Source organism: Trichechus manatus, unplaced genomic scaffold (assembly GCF_000243295.1).
Source record: "Trichechus manatus latirostris isolate Lorelei unplaced genomic scaffold, TriManLat1.0 scaffold00007, whole genome shotgun sequence".
NCBI lineage: Eukaryota > Metazoa > Chordata > Mammalia > Sirenia > Trichechidae > Trichechus > Trichechus manatus.
The window spans coordinates 20,039,997-20,058,818 of record NW_004443943.1 but is presented as its reverse complement, the minus strand read 5'-3'; positions in this window follow the sequence as shown (position 1 = coordinate 20,058,818).

The window sequence follows — 18,822 nt, the reverse complement described above, 5'->3', positions numbered from 1 at the left end:
CTACATGCCCCCAAGCATCAGACCCCCCAAAAAAAAAAAAAAAAAAAAACCTCGTTGCTGTCGAGTCGATTCTGACTCATAGTGAACCTATAGGACAGAGTAGAACCACCCCATAGGGTTTCCAAGGAGCAGCTGGTGGATTCAAACTGCTGACCTTTTGGTTAGCAGCCAAACATTTAACCACTGCACCACCAGGTTCCCATTGAGCACCAGAAGTGGTGGGGAATTTATGTCTCCCTTGGGGCAGCCTTTAACTAATGATAATTGCCCCTGATCAGGACAATCTAAGGTATGAGCTACATGCCTGAGAGCTCCCTGGGGGAATGAGCCAAAGTTACCCTGTGTGGGATTTTGTAGGATAGTGCACCTTTGCTTGGCTTCCTCCCCTGCCTGCCCCATTTTCCCACTCCTGGTTTTTCCTGGGAACGCTTGCTAACAAATTTCTTGACAGGGATCTCTGTGTCTCTGGGTCTGTATCTGGGGAACTATGTACCTCACGAAGATGGTGCCCACTGCCATGGCTCTCACAGGTGCCCAATAAATATATGGAGAGAGAGAGTCAGCGTCCCAGAGGCATTCCGGCATGACCTGAGCCACTTTTGTCCACAGACAAGAACCCAGGCCAGGACAGCATATGGTCAGAGAAGAATGGCTCACTCTCGAAAAATCATTGTAACCTGGGGGCAGATAAAGCCAATACTTCGTCCTGTGGGTAGAATTTCCTCTTCGTTTCCTTTAGTGAACGCCTCCACAAACCACAATGGGTTGGGTATATAGTCTCTTTGACTCAGACCTAAAGGAAGTTCAACCTCAGGTCAGAAAACAGGGAAATGGAGGTGAGAGAACATGCCCAGGGAGCAGGTCAGAGAGAGGTGGTATCCTGATAGCATTGCCGTCCAGGCTTCCTTGGACAGCCAGGATTGGTGACACTGACACCTGTGTCCCAAGGCTGGCAAGGGCCCTGCCCCATTCCAATCTCTTCCTTCCATTTCCTCAAATTGACCTTTCTAGAATGGGAGTCAGGGAAGGCATCACAGAGGAGGGGCATTTGTACAAGGTCATTGGGGTAGGCAAAATAATGATCCCCTAAAAATGTCAACATCCTAATCCCCAGAATCTATACTATGTGACCTTACATGGCAAAAGGGGCTCTGCAGATGTGATTGAGTTAAGGATCTTGATAGGGAGAGATTATGCTGGATTATCTGGGTGGGCCCAATGTGATCACAAGAGTCCTTACAAGAGCGAAGCAGGAGGGCCAGAGCAAGAGAAGAAAATGTGATGACAGAAGCAGAGGTTGGAGTGAGGTGGTCATGAGCCAAGGAATGTGGACAATCTCTGGAAGCTGGAAAAGGCAAGGAACACATTCTCCCCTAGAACCTTCAGAAAGATCGCAGTTCTGCCAGCATTTGATTTTAGCCCACAAGATCCTTTTAGGATTTATGACCTACAAAACAAAAATTAAGCTAACAAATTTATGTTGTTATACACCAATAAGTTTGTGGTAATTTGCTACATGAGCAACAGGAAACTGATATAGTCATCTAGGATGAAGAAGAGTTTTCCAGAAAAATGATGGGAAGCAAGACATTCTTAAGAACAAATACAAAGGACATGATAGACGTGGCACAACACGGTAGGTTGGGGAAACAGCAAACTGCTCCATATACGAGAAAACCTGTTGGTTGCCTATCCAGCATTAATTCCCCCTACTTCCTTCTCAACAAAATCCCAGTTTTGTTCAGGTCCCTTCTCTTACCCCATGAGGTCATGTGCCTTAGGGGAAGCTGACACCTCCCTTGGCTCTGGGGTGAGAGGGAACTGATTGTCCTGAGAGTGATGTCCCTTACCAGTGGCTGGTTCAGGAGTGGGCCCAGTTCTGGCCATTGAGAGATGAAGGAAAGTCTGCTGGAGCTGGGGCTTTGTAGAATGCTTTCTCCTCTTAAGATAGAACCTCAGGAAGACAGTCTCTCCTCTGCATCGGGACATTGCTAGATCTGACTGTGATGCCTGCAACCCCTGCAGCCATCTTGTTACCCAGCTTGAAGATGACATCAACATACAAAGGAGAGCAGAGCAGAGAGGTGGAAAGAACCTGGCTCCTTATTGTTATCACTGAGTCATTGAAATAAGCAACCTAAAGTCTGCCCCACTAGCGGACTGCCTATTGTGAGATAATAAATTTTCCTATTGTTTGAGTCACTGGTTTCTGTTACTTGCAGCCAAAAGCATCCTAACTAATATATCTGATTAAGTAGTTGAGGCCAGATTACAAAAGGTCTTGAAGGCCATGATAAGGAATGAGTATAGTCATCTATCATCAGGAGTGGATTACCCAATAAGCAAGGCAAGCATGGGCTTACTTGTGCTTACTACTTAATCTGTAGTGAACAATGCGGTGAAAAACATGTGAAAATGTTCACTGCAGATTAGGAAGTAAGCACAAGTAAGCCTGTGCTTACTTTGTTCACTGGGTACTCTGTCCCTGTCAGGGATTGTAAATTTGAAAAGAGGTTTTGATTCTGTAGGAAGGTGCTGTGGGTTTGGGAGAGAGAGAGATACCAGCCACACCTGGAAGCAGAATCTTTGATGTGGTGAAAAAATGTGAAATTGTTCACTACAGAAGATCTGGTAAACAAGGTAAGCACTATGCTTACCTTGCCTATTGGATAATCCACCTCTGTCTATCATCAAAGGATTGGACATTTTAAACAGGGGAGTGAGCTTCTAACTTGTGTCTGGGACAAATGACTGTTAGTGTACAGAAGAAATCCTGGAATTATAGAGAGACCAGATTGAGGAGATAGGATAGAGAGTTACCACAATGCTCCAGGTGAGGGATTATGAAGGTCTAAATGAAGACAAAAGAGGTGCCTTGGGGTTGGGGAGAAAAGAGAAAGACCAGATTCAGGTACCATCAGAGAGCCAGGAATCTGAGTGGAGACAAAAGATGAGAAGTTGAAGATGCCTATTAGATTTTCTAAAAATATACTCATTACCGTAATCCCAAGAATTAAGTATTTTAAATGTCTTTTAATGTCTGCACTTATATTAAAGGGAAGCCTCAAGTCTCCATCCCTTCCTTCAGCTGGGCTGGAACCTGTATTTAGAGTATGGCAAAAGAACTAGTGATTGAAGTCAACGCAGATGTTAAGACTAAGATTAACACCCAGAAAAGCTGCGGGGTCCATAAGCTTTCCCCAGAGAAGGAAGTGAACAAAATTTTCCCTTTTTCTTCTTTTGTCTCTTGGACACGTACCAAAACGTGCCCCAGCTTAAACACTGGACGTGCACCAGGGCCTTTCCTGTACTTTTTGTTCTCCTGCTTTCAATCAAGAGACAGTCCAAGTGGCGTACTTGGTAATGACGTTAGCACTTCTGCAGTAGCCACACCAATGTCACTTTTCCATTTCAAAAACACTTCATTTCAGATATTTTGCCCCAGGTCAGAGATTCCTTTCTCAGATAAAAATGTCATCATAGGCCTATAGAAGTGAATATGAAAAGACCCATATCTCATCTATTCCAAATGACACCTAATGGCACCTGACTTCTGGCTCACCACTGGTAAGAAAATACCACAAGCTGTTGAGAAATGATTAATAGATTTAAAACTGCAACGTGAAGAGTGATCAATCCCACGGTGTGAAGTATGAACAATATCTGTGGACAATCTGTGTGATTAACATCATAAAAGATGGATGGTGAAAGAGTTCTGCTCAAGAAGCTGCTAAGGATTTGCCTTTTCCATTCAGTTCAACTAACATTCAGCCCTTATATTTATATATGTTAATATATTATAGCTCAAGATTTTCAGGTTATATTTCACAGAAGACATTTTTAATCTGCCTCAAAAATGTAAACATAGCAAGGGTGTTCTGCAGACACACTGCCTGGAGCAACTGTCGGATGGAAAATTCAGTGGAAAGTTTAGCCTGTCTCCAGTTTAACTAAGTTGAGGAATGCTACAAAAACAGGTGTTGTCTGACACAAGCAATAATTATCTTTCACCTTGATGTATGTTAGTTTAATCTGTTCCTTACATGGTAGCTTGGTCTCAGCTGACTGAATTTAATGCCAAAAAAGCAGATGAGATGGTGAGTGTGGCTGGTATGAGACACTATTTACAAGACAAGACTTTGGGGCAGTTTTGATTGATTTTCATAAGGAGGTTTCATCATTTCTCCTGTTTGCCCAAGAAATATTTAAATCTAGATGGATATCATGGTGTTCTGTTAATGTACTAACATTCATTAATGGGTTTTGAAAGAGTTTCACTGAGAAGATGATTCAATTCAACGACTTTAACAGAAAAAGAAAAATGAATTACTAGAACATTTTCATGAGACATGAATAGACCCTATATATTAATGCCCAGGATAAATGACTCAGCTGGAGGAACTGCAATCTTAGCTGAGGGAAGGTAGAAGAAAAACCTTCCAAATGCTGATCATACACAGCTTTATTCAAAATCTTTCAAGTTGGAGGGTTTATAATTGAGATATGACTCTTGTAGTTAGCAGTCCCAAAGGAGTTTGTCTGTGCTAAGGAAGAAGGAGTACTGTCACTCGATGATGCTTTCTTTTCAGTCTTCTGGCAGCTTTTCCTTGAGCAATGACAAGCAATTCAAGATGTTAATCTTGACTGTCTTTTGGACACAGTCTTTTTCAGAAGGGAAATCATCCCCCAAATGGCAGGGATAAATATTGTAGATAGTATTCAGAACAAGGCCTGTAGAGCTGACCATAGTCAATCCATCACATATTTAAGTTCCTACCATGGAAGTTGGTAGAGTGTAAGGTAAGACTGGGATTTTGGATTGCCTGGATCACCTACCAGCTGTGTGGCCTTGAGCAAGACACTAACCTCCCCTAAGCCTCAGTCTCTTCATCTATAAAATGGAGATGCTGGTAGTGCCTACTTCAGGGGGTTTCATATTAGTTTTAATAAGGATTACATGACCCTGTTGTGGATAAAATGACAACTAAGACAAACACAATGTTCATGTGCACTCTCTCAAAGAACTGATCATTGCAGAATATGAGTGGGATAATGATGAAAAGTAATGTGCAAATAAAGAATCCTGGGAGCAAGGAATGATTTATCTCAACATGAGCTAAGCCTTGAAAAATGAGTAGGATCTCACCAAGAAAAATGAAGAGACCCTGAGAGTTATGTGGGATACAATCAAAAACAAAAATTTGCAAGTGATCAGAGTTCCAGATCAGGGGGAGAAACAGGAGTCACAGAGAGGATCATTGAAGAACTGCTGACAGAAAACTTCCCCAATATCATGAAAGATGAAAAGCTGGCCATCCAAGAAGTACCACGAACTGCATATAGGATAGACCCCAAAAGAAAATCACCAAGGCATATCATAATCACACTCGCCAAGACCAAAGACAAACAAAGAATCCTGAGAGCAGCTCATGAAAAACAAGAAGTCACATACAGAGGAGAAACAATAAGACTAAGCTCAGATTATTCAGCAGAAACCATGCAGGCAAGAAGGCAATGGGATGACATATATAAAACCTTAAAAGAAAAGAATTGCCAGCCAAGAATAATATACGCTGCAAAACTCTCATTCAAATATGATGGTGAAATTAGGACATTTCCAGATAAACAGAAATTAAGAGAATATGTAAAAACCAAACCAAACTTACAAGAATTATTAAAGGGAGTTCTTCGATCTGAGAACGAACAACTTCAGCTCACAAGCTGAATCTAGGATGCAGGATCGTACCAGCCAGATACCAATCTAAGAAATGAACTCTCAAGGACTATCCAAAACCAAAAGAAATACAACAGGGAATAAGAGCAGTTGATCTGTAAATGACAACAACATCGGAACAATAAAAGAGGGAATAAATGGTGTAGGTATAGAACCTTCTAATGGAGAGGAAGGCAAGGCGATACCAAGTAATAATAGACTGCTTCAAACTTAGAAAGATAAGGGGAAATTTCATGGTAACCACGAAGAAAGTTAACAAACATACTTATAAAAATAAAGAGGAAAAACATAAAGTCTCAGCAAAAACAAAACCTACGAAAACAGAACAAATGAAAAAAAATCCACAAACAAAAGTAATTCAGCACAGGAGAGTAAGGAGAACAAAGAAAATGTCAGCACCACAAAAAAAAAAGCACTACAAAATGACAGCAACAAACTCACACCTATCAATAATTACACTGAATGTAAATGGACTCAATGCACCCATAAAGAGACAGACAGTGACAGAATGGATAAAAAAACAGGATCCATCAATATGCTGTCTACAAGAGACACACCTTAGAAACAAAGACGTGAATTTATTAAAAGTCAAAGGCTGGAAAAAAATATATCAAGCTAACAACTACCAAAAAACAGCAGGAGTGGCAATACTAATCTCAGATAAAATAGACTTTAAAAATAAGTAGGATCTCAGCAGGAAGAGGATTTCAGCAGTTAAAGGGTTACAATGGAGAAGTAAATCACCCAACTGAAAGGACAGCGTGAACAAAACCAAGCAGAGTTTATCTGACCATATGCCGCTGTACCAAATACAAATCACAGGGAGTATTCAGGGCTTCTTAGAAACACTGACCCACCCCCAGGGGCTCCTGAATAGACTGTTTCAACAAGCCAGGCTGCAGGCAAATCAACTGTGAGCTTTATACAAACCAATGTTTTTATGGATTGAATTGTGTCCCTAAAAACATGCATTGTAAATTATAATCATGGACATCCAAGAAACCAAAACCCACTGTTGTCGAGAATCGACTCAACAGCAATGGGTTTTGTTTTTTTGGATGCCTGTGGTTATAATCCAATTTGGGGATGGGTTGTCTTTGTTGTGTTAACGAGGCAAGATTAGTGTAGAGTGTATCCTGAGTCACTCTCTTTTGAGATATAAAAGAGATTAAACAAGCAAGCAGAGTAGAGATGGGATAAGACAGATGCCAAGACACATGGAGATCTCCAAAGAATCAGTAACAGGAGTTGAAGAGACAAGGACCTTTCTCCAGAGCCAGTGCTCTGAATTCAGACTTCTAGCCACCTAAACTGGGAGAAAATAAATTTGTGTTTGTTAAAGCTGTCCGCTTGTGGTATTTCTGTTTTAGCAGAGTGGGGTGCTGCTCTAACAGATACCTAAAATGTGGTAGTGGTTTTGGGATTGGGTAATGGGTAGAGGCTGGAAGAGTTGTAACGTGCCTAATAGTAAAAGCCTAGATTGTCTTGAGGAGACTGTTGGTAGAATCATGGATGTCAAACGCAATTCTGGTGAGAGCTCAGAAGGAAGTGAGGAGAGCTATAGGGAAATTCTCTGTCACTTTAGAGAATAGCTATGGTGCCAGCAAAAGAATGTTGCTAGAAATGTGGGCGTTAAATGTATATCTGGTGAGGCTTTAAAAGAAAATGATGAACATGTGATTGGACAATGGAGGAAAGGCGATGCTTTTTATGTAGTGGCAAAGAACTTATCTGAATTATTTTCAAATATTTGGTGGAAGGTAGAACTTGTAAGTGATGAACTTGGATATCTGGCTGAGGAAATTTCTAAGCAAGATCTTAAAGATGCCACATGGTTTCTCCTTGTGCTTACAGTAAAATGTGAGAGGAAAGAGATGGACTTAAAAGTGAACTGTGCAAAATGAGAACAAAACTTAAAGATTTGGAAAATTCTGTTGTATAAACGAAGGACACGTGTCCTAGCATTTTGGCTTGACTACACGATCTTTTGTTAAAGAGATTAAACCTGTTTCTGATGGATCTAACTAACCACTGCAGCAGAAAACTCATCAACTTAGAACTGAAGGGGATAGAGAAAAACAAAAGGAGAGTGTCTGCCTCTTGGAATTCTACAGGCAAGAAACAGACCAAAGGAGCTACATCTGTTGTCCTCCAAGAAAAGAAAAGGACCATCCCTGGAGCAGCTCAGAGATCAGCAGAATTGTTACAAGGAGCATGCGAAGCAGGTCTTCTCAGTTTCAAAGGGTGGGGCCACAATCTCCTGAATCTCAAAGGGTGGGGCCTCGGCTTCCTAGTTTGCAAAGAGTCAGATCTTCACCAACTTGGTTCTGGAGTGTGGGGCTGCCTTTAAGATGTGCCAGGGGGATGTGGCTGCTGCCCAAAGCTGAGGAGGTGGGGTTGCCATGCCCAACAGGCAGAAAAATGGGGTCTGCTGGGGCTGAAGATGGATCAGGAGAATGGGGCCACTCAGAGCCAAGGAGCAGAGCGGCCATCCCAGTGGGCCTGGAAGGTGGAGCTGAAACCCAGGACATAGGGGCCTCCACCCAGAATCCGGAGGGCATGGCCAATACCCGGAGTCTGGAGGGCAGGGCCATTGCTGAGAAGGTCTCAGATAACAGAGAATTATTTTCAAGTCTTGAGAGCTAATGTAAATTGTTTTGCTGGATTTTGGACTTGGTTGATGCTCATTATCCCTTCTTTCCCTCCAATTTCTCCCATTTGTAATGGAAATGTCTAACCTGTATCTGTTTCACTATTGTACTTCGGAAACAGGTAACTGGTAATCTAGATTTCACAGGTTCACAGATGAAAAGAATTTTACCCCAGGATGGAATATGCCTAAAGCCTCACATCTATTTGATTTAGATGATTCAGAAGATGAGATTTTGGAGTTGGAGTTGATTTAAGACTTTTGGAATGATGTGATGGGGCAAATGCTTTTTGCATGTGGCAAGGACATGAATTTTTGGAGGCCAAGGGGTGAAATGTTATAGATTGAATTGTGTCCCCCAAAATATGTGTTGTAAATCCTAACCTCTATGCCTGTGGTTATAATCTCATTTGGGAATGGGTTGTCTTTGTTACGTTAAAGAGGCAGGATTAGTGTAGGGTGTATCTTGAGTCAATCTCTTTTAAGATACAAAATAGATTAAACAAGCAAGCAGAGTAGAGATGGGATAAGATAGATGCTAAGACACATGGAGATCTCCAAGGAATCAGGAAGTAGAAGCTGAAAAGACAAGGACTTTCTACAGAGCAGACAGAGAAAGAAAGCCTTTCCCTAGAGCCAGTACTCTTAATTCAGACTTCAAGCCTCCTAAACTGTGAGAAAATAAATTTCTGTTTGTGAGAGCCATCCACTTGTGGTATTTCTGTTATAGCATCACTAGATAACTCAGACAAGTGTCTTCTCTAGAGCCAAGTTCACCAACGAGCTGGTGAGAGTTGGCAGTGAAGCAGATCCTGTGTGTGCATTATTCAGATGTTCTCTGTCTTAATCCTCTAGAGAACACAATGGGTCACATTTATAGCGATACTCCAAACCACTCAGTCCTTTCCCAGAATTTCACTTTCAACTATTCCCTCTAGAAGTTCCATCTAGGGTACTCCTCTCAAACAATAATGCTTAAAATTTACTGAGCACCTACTGTGTGCCAGGCACTGTTCTAGGCTCTCAACATTCTAGGTGGTAGGCAGTACTATTACATCCTTTATAGTCATATTACATGAGTCTAGCATAAAATATTAGCTCAGCAGCCTCTCTGTTCAGGACTGCAATGCCTCAAATTGCTTTGGATGCTGTTATTTTGACTCCCACAGGGTGCTACCTGAGCTGCCATCCTCCTCCTGACCTCCTGCCTCCAGCCATCTTTTCCTGCCTGAAGATACTTCTGTTCCCTGGGGTTCCCACAGGAAAGGTGTTGAGCTCCAAGTGACAGTTCTTACCTTGATACCCCAGCCTTTTCGGAAACATTCTCTGGGGAGAGGGTCAGGTAGTGAGCCAGCATGGGAACGGAGCCAACGCAACCTGGAAACCCCTAAATCCTCTTCGCCTCAGTGCTTAATCAATTGTCTCTGCTAAACTTCTTCACTTTAAGTGACTTTGTCTCCAGGGACTCTACTGTCCCCCGTCCAGCCTGGTCCCCCTTGGGGAACTCCACCCTAGGCTATCAGACAGAGCTTTACGTGTCCAAACCTAAATTGTGAGCCAATTTCAAGCCTCACTTCCAGGACTTATAAGCCCCATGTAAATAAGATATGATTGGACCCCTAGTTCAGTGTTTCTAAATGGGCCATGATAGAACAAAGGCTTCCAGAACACTCTATGACAACAAACCCTTGTGCCTACAGCATACAGAAGCCTTCTGAAGATGATTACCTCCAAACGTCCTAAACGTCCTATTCCATGTCAAAACAGCCACAGGTCAATTGTTCTCAGGTCCCCCCAGAGGCCTAGGTCTGTGCTGTCATCTTTGATAGGATCTCCTACAAAGAAAGCCCTGCCTCATTCCAGAGCACAGCACATACCTGACTCCCACACCTACCCATGCATACCTAGGATACAGCTTTTGCTCTAGAACCAAGCAAGATGGCCCAGTATGATTGGGAATTACTAATAACGACTCAATCCATTAATATTTGTTGACAAGTACATGATCATATTAAAACTTCAGTGTTCTGAATATAACAATATCTACTATCTATTAGGCATTTTCTATGCCAACCAGTTTGTGGAGTTTATTCCTTTAATTCTCCTAAGGAACATAATTGGTTGGCACTATTATTCTATTCATTTTCAATGAGAAAATTAGGGCTTCAAGATGTAAAATCATTTGCTCATCATTTTGTAACCAGCAAGTGGTAGAGCCAGAGTTTAAACACATGCAGTCTAACTCAGCTGAATTCTTATATACTATAGACATTCTCCTTAGCAAGACAGGCAATTTAATGGCATGGGCTTGTTCATGAGCTTAGGACCTGTTTGCAAATTAAGGGACATAAATCCTAGTATAAGAACTAAATGTTCCATTTGTGTTTCTCTGGGAAAAGGTTTCTTGTCCACTCACCCCAAGTGAGTAATAATATGTGCTCTTGCTCCCTGTTTCCACATCCTCCAACAACCATGGTCTCTGATGAAACTCCCATAGCACCCCTCTCAAACCTGCTTCCTTCTGGACCACTTGGCATCAGGGGGAACCTAGGAGATTCAAATTCCTGCCATTCTCCCCACTCTTAGCTTATGAAACTGGGAAGATCTCCTAACTCCTTTTCACATTTTTATTATTTAATAAATTCAGATTCTAATTATTGTTTCAGTCTCATTTGCTTCTTCCTTTCCCTCTTCCACCCTTAACTGGGTGAGTAGTGCTTGCCTGTCCCTAAGTTCAGTCCTAAAACATCTGTTCTTCCCTATGCCAGAGAGTTCAAGCCATAAAGCCAATAGCTGACAGAGCCTGAATAAAGACCCACAGCAGTTTAACTGCAAAGCTCACACCCAGAGAAGAATGTGCCTTCCTTATTAGAAAGGCCTCGAAACCCAAAACTCATTGCCGTCAAGTCGATTCTGACTCATAGCAACCCTATAGGACAGAGTAGAACTGTCTCATAAGGTTTCCAAGGAATGGCTGGTGGATTCAAACTGCCAACCTTGTAGTTAGCAGCCGAACTCTTAACCACTGTGCCACCAGGGCTCCAGGAACACCTCAGGAAAACAGTTCCTGTTCTCCCTATTGTTGTTGTTCTTATTAGGTGCCATTGAGTCAATTTCCACTCATAGCAACTCCACCTGACAGAGTAGAACTACCCGATAGGGTTCTCTAGGCTATAATCTTTACAGGAGCAGATAGCCAGATCTTTCTCCCACAGAGCCTCTGGGTGAGTTTGAACTGCCCACCTTTTGGTTAGCAGCCAAGTGCTTAACCGTTGCGCCACAAGGGCTCTTCTTTGTTCTCCCTAGATGAGGCCAAGAGAAGCTGTGGGCTCATAGCAGTCCCTCTCACCCACTCTGTGGGAATGAGGCAGTCAGCAGGGCTGGGGGCTGTGAGGGGCTGCATTTCGGGACCCTCAGCCCAGGTCAACAGCCAACCTGCAGACCCAAAATTCAGGCATGGAAGTCCAAAGAGCTTCATGGCCCCACCCTTGTTAGCTCAGCCAAAGTCATAGAACCAGAGTAATGTTAACTCACAGCTGGAGTGAAGCTGATAGTTTTTGGGAATCAAAGGCTCAGGAAAGAATGATGCAATCAGATCTTGGTGAGGTGTGGCCCAAAGTCAAACAGTAAGACTGTAAGGACTGTATCCCATCCTACTGCAGCCACAGTGCACCAGCCATGAGGACTAAAAATGCTTCTCCAACACACGCACTCAAGCCCCTGAGGAGGCATCCCTCCACTGATGACTGAAAGGAGACTAGGGTCCTGCCCCAGATTCCCTTGCTCCCTTTCCAATCTCTCTTCTACTCCTACTCTCATGAACACCAGTGTCTTTTCTACCACTCTGCTCCTCCCAGAAGAATCCCTGGGTCTGTGGAGTGCCATTCTATTCTGAAACACATGGATTACCATGAGTCAGAATCCACCTAGGCAACTGGTTGTTTCTTCCCAGAGTCTTGGTTCCATTTGGAGGGGTGAGGCAGACCCTCAAGGTCCTCCAGACCCTCAGGGGGCTTCATATCTTTCATACTCTACACAGTAAATACCTACAATACAAACAAATGCTTATCTTGCTACTAGTGGCCATACTCATGCATTATCTTCCCCACAAGGTCTCCTTTTCTACACTCTGGAAAGGGTGGAGAAGAGAAGAAAAGAAGGAGATGAGGGATGAAAAAATGAACCTGTCCTTTACTCATCACCCTGGTAACTACCTGTTAAGTGTCTGAATCCTTCCAGAAACCGCAAACTTTTTGATGATTTCTGTGTCCCAGTGCCCAACATGGTGCCTGATGTGCAGTAAGCACTTGATGAATGTGTTGAATTGAATGGAAGGAGTGCCAACAAAGCAAGCACACCTAGCACCCATTTACACCTCAACACTAGGAATCTGTATAGTGTGTGAAACACGTGGGGACATCTGTAATGTAATGGTCCAGAAAGAAAGAGAGTAAATTTTCAAGAAAATTACAAAGCTCATCAGTAATCCTCAGACCTAATGGGCCTCCTTCTCCTTCATGACCTCTTCCGGCTCACCGTGAAAGCTGAGGATTCCTGAGGTCTACCAGGTCCAGACTCGAGTAGGTCATATGCAGATAGCTTCCCTTCCGGGAAGGCTTTTCTGACTTCATTATAATTCAGGGACAAATCTATGGTCAGATCTAGGGAGAGACCAAAAACCAAAAATCTAGGGCAAGAAAAAGAGGAAGAGGGACAAACACTAACCCAGTTAGCATTGTTCTATTTTAGATTAATTGGGTTAGCTTATGTGTGAGTGAGTGAATCTCAGCATTCTGGAAGTCCACTTTGACAACCAAAAGAAATAGACAGAAATGAAAAATGACCGGAGGTCATCGCAAAGACATTTTTGCAACTCAACATTTAGTTAACTTAAATATTTTTGAGTGTTTACTACTTTTCTGTGTAAGGAGCTGGAGATACAAAGATAGAAGCGACATTCTCCCTGCCCTTGAGAATCTTACAACCCGGTAAACTATCACTCCCTTTCCTCTGACTTCCATTTATAGTCTTTTAACCAGTGGTACTCATGTCTCAAAGGTTACACAGCCCCAGAAGCTCTAGGAGACGAAACCTATCACAGCCAGGCTTCATTACTGATAAACCAGCTAGGTCAGACTGGCTCGTTGTAATACATCCAAAGGTCAACATATACTCACTGTTAACCAGTTGCTGTGTGTGTGAGTGTAAAGAATTAGGCTGTATAAAAAAAGAAAATGATAAAAAGTGCTCAGTTAAATATATAATGATTGCTGGAGATCAGTCACTGTTTTGGATATTAATGGGGAGAGAAATAGTAATAAATTTGTTGTAGTCCTGGTTCTCAAGGATATTTCAATTAGGTTCAATATGTAAGGCATACACAGAAAATTAAACAAAGCAAGAGTTAAACGAGAATAGCAATTGATTATTGAGCATTTACTGGGTATCAGCCACTATGCTAAGCACATTACTATGTATTATCTCCTTAACGCACAACAACCATGTGAAGTAGGCACTACTATTACTCAGCTTTACAGATGAGGGAATGAAGGGTGAGGGAGGCTTTTCCAAGGACACACAACTATAAAACAGTAGAGCTAAGATTTGCACTCAGATCCATCTGACACCAGATCAGCTAATTCTTAACTGCTAAGCTGCATTACAGAGCCCTGGTGGTGAAGTGGTTAAGAGCTCGACTGCTAACCAAAACGTCAGCAGTTTGAATCCACCAGCAGCTCCTTGGAAACCTTATAGGGCAGTTCTCTTTGTCCTACAGAGTTGCTATGAGTCAGAATTGACTCGACAGCCACGAGTTTGGTTGCGTTTAAGCTGCATTACATCCCAGGGTGACACAGTGATTATTAGGGAAAAGGGGGTGTCTCACAATCATGTCTTCTTTGACTCTAGGATGGTAGCCAGGAGAATGGAATAAAGGAATGCGTGATGAAAGAAGTATTAGAATATCAGAAGGGATTGTGGTTCAGACCAACTGATTAGGAAGGAGTTTAGAAGGCCTCCTAGACAAGGTGGAAACCACAGGATGCGTTGAGTAGATGGATAGATGGAAAAGCTTGGCTAGGGAAGGGAATGATGAGTAAGTGGTTTGAGTAAGTGGCCATATGTGACTGGAGCAGAAAGTGTGAGAGACTGGGTCAGAAAGTGAAGTTGGGACCGGACAGTGAACAAAGTAAACTTTCTTATAGACCATGTGGAGTCTTTGAAGGATCATGAGCAGAAGGCTCCCGGTTAATAAACTAGGATTGAGTGAGAAGATCTGAACAGCCTCCATGGCCACTTCCCATCACATCTGAACTCTGGGGCTGGGACTGAGAATGGCATCACAGAAAGGAATGCAGGAATGGAAGGAGGGAAGGAAAGAAGAAGGGAAAGAGGGAAGAAGGAAGACTTTAGCTAGATTTGGAGGCTGATTTGATGAGGATGGAAGTCAAAGAGGAGACAGAGATAACTGACTCTGAGTTTAAATCTGGGTGTCTTGAATAATGGTGTTGTCATCAACAGAGGGAAAGTCAGAAGGCAAATCAAGCTTGTTGGTTGTTTGGAGTTTGTGTTTATCTGTTGGGAGTAGGGGTTGCAGAAGCAGGGATAAGTTTTCTTTTTGGACACTTTAAGGTGACAGAACCACCATCTATAACTATCCCACATGACCGAAGCCTGGAAGATGTATCAAGGCTGGAGTGTAAATTTGGGAGTCATCTACTTCAAGAGGATCAAGTTGTTCTCTGCACCCAAGAGGGTGGGGACTCAAAGCCCGCAGCCTTTTTTGATTGTGACTTTTTTCAAAATGCGGTGGTCTGCTGGGGGTGGAGATGATTGGAACACTATCGGCCATTAACTCTCCATTTGACAAGTTTTGAACTTGGCATTTTACACGTATTATCTCTTTTATTCTCCTCCCTAAAGTCCTTTGTAAAAGTGATTATTTCTCCATTTTATACAGCACAGAGAGTTTCATTAGCTTACATAGGATTATGCAACTTGTATATAACAGAGCTAAGATGAGAAGTCAAATGGGAATCCAAGATCTAGAGCTACCTGCTGTTGACAGTGTTGGGTCAATGGCATTAGCTCACTGGTTTACTCAAAGCTCACGATCAGAACAGTCCTCTGAACCATTAGCCACCAAGCACAGAGCCACTCAAGACCCTGGAGTATGGTTGCCCGTTTTCCAGAGTATAGTGCTGGGCCATACATATCACCAAAGTTCCTGGAAAATTCTTCTGTCACAGGTATTTGACCCTGGTGAAATGCCCATAAGGAGCCCTAGTGGTGCAAACAGTTAATTGTTCAGCTGTTAACAGAAAGGTTGGCGGCTTGAACACACCCAGTCTCTGTGGGAGAAAGACTTGGTGATCTGCTTCTGTAAAGATTGCAACCATGAAAACCCTGTGGTGCAGTTCTACTCTGTCACAAAGGGTCGTTATGAGCCGAAAACATGACTCCACAGCACCTAACAACAACACAACAGGATGTCCCTGGCCCATTCATTCTCTCAAATCGGATTACAACGATGTCAGCAGAAATAGCTACCTTTGATAGTAACATTTAGGATTTAAAAAAAAAAGTCCCAAGAAGTTGAAAAAAAGTATAATTCAAAAGACAAACGAATTAGAAAAGCCCACTAATAAAATCAAGGTTTGCAATTGCCCATGGGACATTGTCCAGGAGGACTCTCAGATCATCACAGCAGCTATAAAGCTATTTCCCAAGAAGTGTGTAAAGAATCCTCCCTTTTTATATGTGTACACAGCATGTGAGAACTGAGATTCTTTTATGTTAATTAAAAATGCCAAGTTTAATTCTACAACACATACTTCACTTAAAGACAACATTCTGTGAAACAGAGCCGCCAATAATTGGACCCTTCTGCAACCTGGCACCTTCTTCTTTCCCCTTGGGAAGGAGCCGTCTCCTAGAAATGCAGACAGCCTGTCCCCAGACATGGAGAGTCATCACCAGCCTCTAATAACTGCTTGTCTTGCCAGGAAGATGGGCAAGCCAGGGCAAGCCCATAGCCTGCAGCATCTGTGTCCAATTCATTCTCCTCAGTAAGAAAACCTTCTTTTTATCCTCAGAGTGGGGCAGAGACCTGGCAGAGCCATTTCACAGGTCTGGGCCAAGCAGAGGTCCATCTGGAATTCCAGCCTCCATTCAAGGTGCATAAGAGGTTCTCACTGTAAGAGCACCATTCACCCCAGCCCACCCATGTTTCCCACCGCCCATGGTCTCCCAATACCATCCCCCACACCCCTTCAGCCCACCAACTTCCCACCTCACATCAGCTGCTCACTTCCGGCATGGGCTATTTCAAATGAACATGTCCGATAATCCTGCTTACATGAGTGGGAATTGGAAAGGAGTTTGAAACTTTAAAGACATGAAAAATTATACTTGACGGTCTTTGAATGAGCATGAATTGTCTTTGGGAGCAGAATTGGATTGACTTGTTCAGTAAACAACGAGCTATGGCTTTTCCATGGAAGCACATGAGGTTTGCTCCATAGTATCAAGAGGTTTGTTTTGTTCGTTGTTCTTATTATTTTATATTTTTTGACCTCTACATGATCGTGGTTGGCCTCCATCTTAGGAGAGAGAACTAAAGAAAAAAAACTGGTGAGGCTCCTTCTCTGAGGAGGAAAAATAGAGGGCTGGTCCATCTTTTGCAGTGAAGCCAGGCTGTGGAAACATCAATCGTAGCAAAATGGATTCACATAGACTCCTTGGGGTCATAGATTAAGGATGATTTTGTTGTTGTTACTTAGGGTGTTGTGGAAATCCCTTTTCTAACTCTTACATACATGTTGTTAAAATCAAGGACCAGTGTCTCTGAGTGCATAACATTCAGTAGTAGATCTAGTTATAACCCCAGCCACAGCCAAGGAAACTGAGGCCCAGAGCTAGTCTAACAGCTAGTATGTGGCAGTATTGGGGCTTAGATTCATGCCAGTGGACAGTTCTCACTGATTCTTTCCCTCCCTGGATCATGATCCCAAGAGTAAAGGCTCTGATCTCATCCAACTCTAGGTCATGACCCATGGGCTCTACAATGGCTTTTCCTACTTCATCACTCTCCTACCCACCAGCTACACACCCTCTTACTTATATGTGGAAGTATGTAGCTCAGTGTGGGTGTGGGTGGTGTGTGTGGGGACTGGATACATGTAAGCAATTGAGAGTCTCTTTCTATATGCAAGCAAACTGTATGTACATTACCCATTTACTGAGTACCTACTAGCTAAAGGGCATCCCAGGACCAGGCTTAGAGAAGGCATTAAATAGAAGTTCAGTGAATGAAAGTCTGAATGATTTATACAGGAAATGTGACCCGGAACGCCAATCTTTAAACCTAAATCCAAACGGAGCCCTTAGACCTGCATTAAGAGATTGGAGAATGAATGTATGTTTATATGTTTTACATAAAAACGAAATGTTATATTAAAAATAACAGTTTAAATAGTTTTTACTTTTTATGATTAATTTTTTAATGATTCCTTGATTTAACTGAACTTTCTTATTAATGAGCCAACATCAGTACCAGTCACATCAGGTAAGAGGGCTTCTAGTCCACTTCTGCACAACAAAATACCATGCCCCAAACCCAAATCAAACCCATTGCTGTCGAGTCGATTCCGACTCATAGCGACCCTACATGACAGAGTAGAACTGACCCATAAGATTTCCAAGGAGTGGCTGGTGGATTTGAACTGCCTACCTTTTGGTTAGCAGCCAGACACTTACCCATTGGGTCGCCATTGCTTGTAAAGTATATTTATTGATGTGGGGAAGTGTTTGTGATGTAGAAAAGCGTCATGGATTGAATTGCATCCCTCAAAAGTATGTGCATCAGTTTGGCTAGGCCATGAGTCCTAGTATTGTGTGATTGTCCACCATTTTGTCATCTGATGTGATTGTCCTATGTGTGGTAAATTCTGTCTCTATGATATTAATGAGATGGGATTAGTGGCAGTTATGTTAATGAGGCAGGACTCAATCTACAAGATTAGATTGTGTCTTAAACCAATCTCTTTTGAGACATAAAAAGGAGAAGGTAGCAGAGAGACGGGGGAGCCTCATACCACCAAGAAAGTAGCACCGGGCATAGTTTGTCTTTTGGACCCAGGGTCCCTGCACTGAGAAACTCCTTGACCACAGGAAGATTGATGACAAGGACCTTCCTCCAGAGACGACAGAGAGAGAAAGCCTTCCCCTGGAGCTGGTGCCCTGAATTCTGACTTCTAGCCTACTAGACTGTGAGAGAATAGATTTCTCTTTGATAAAGCCATCCACTTGTGGTATTTCTGTTACAGCAGCACTAGATAACTAAGACAAAAAGCATATTATAAAATATTATGAATGACATAATTCTATTTTATAAAATAAATATTTAAAGAGCATATACCAAAATGATTACATTAACTAT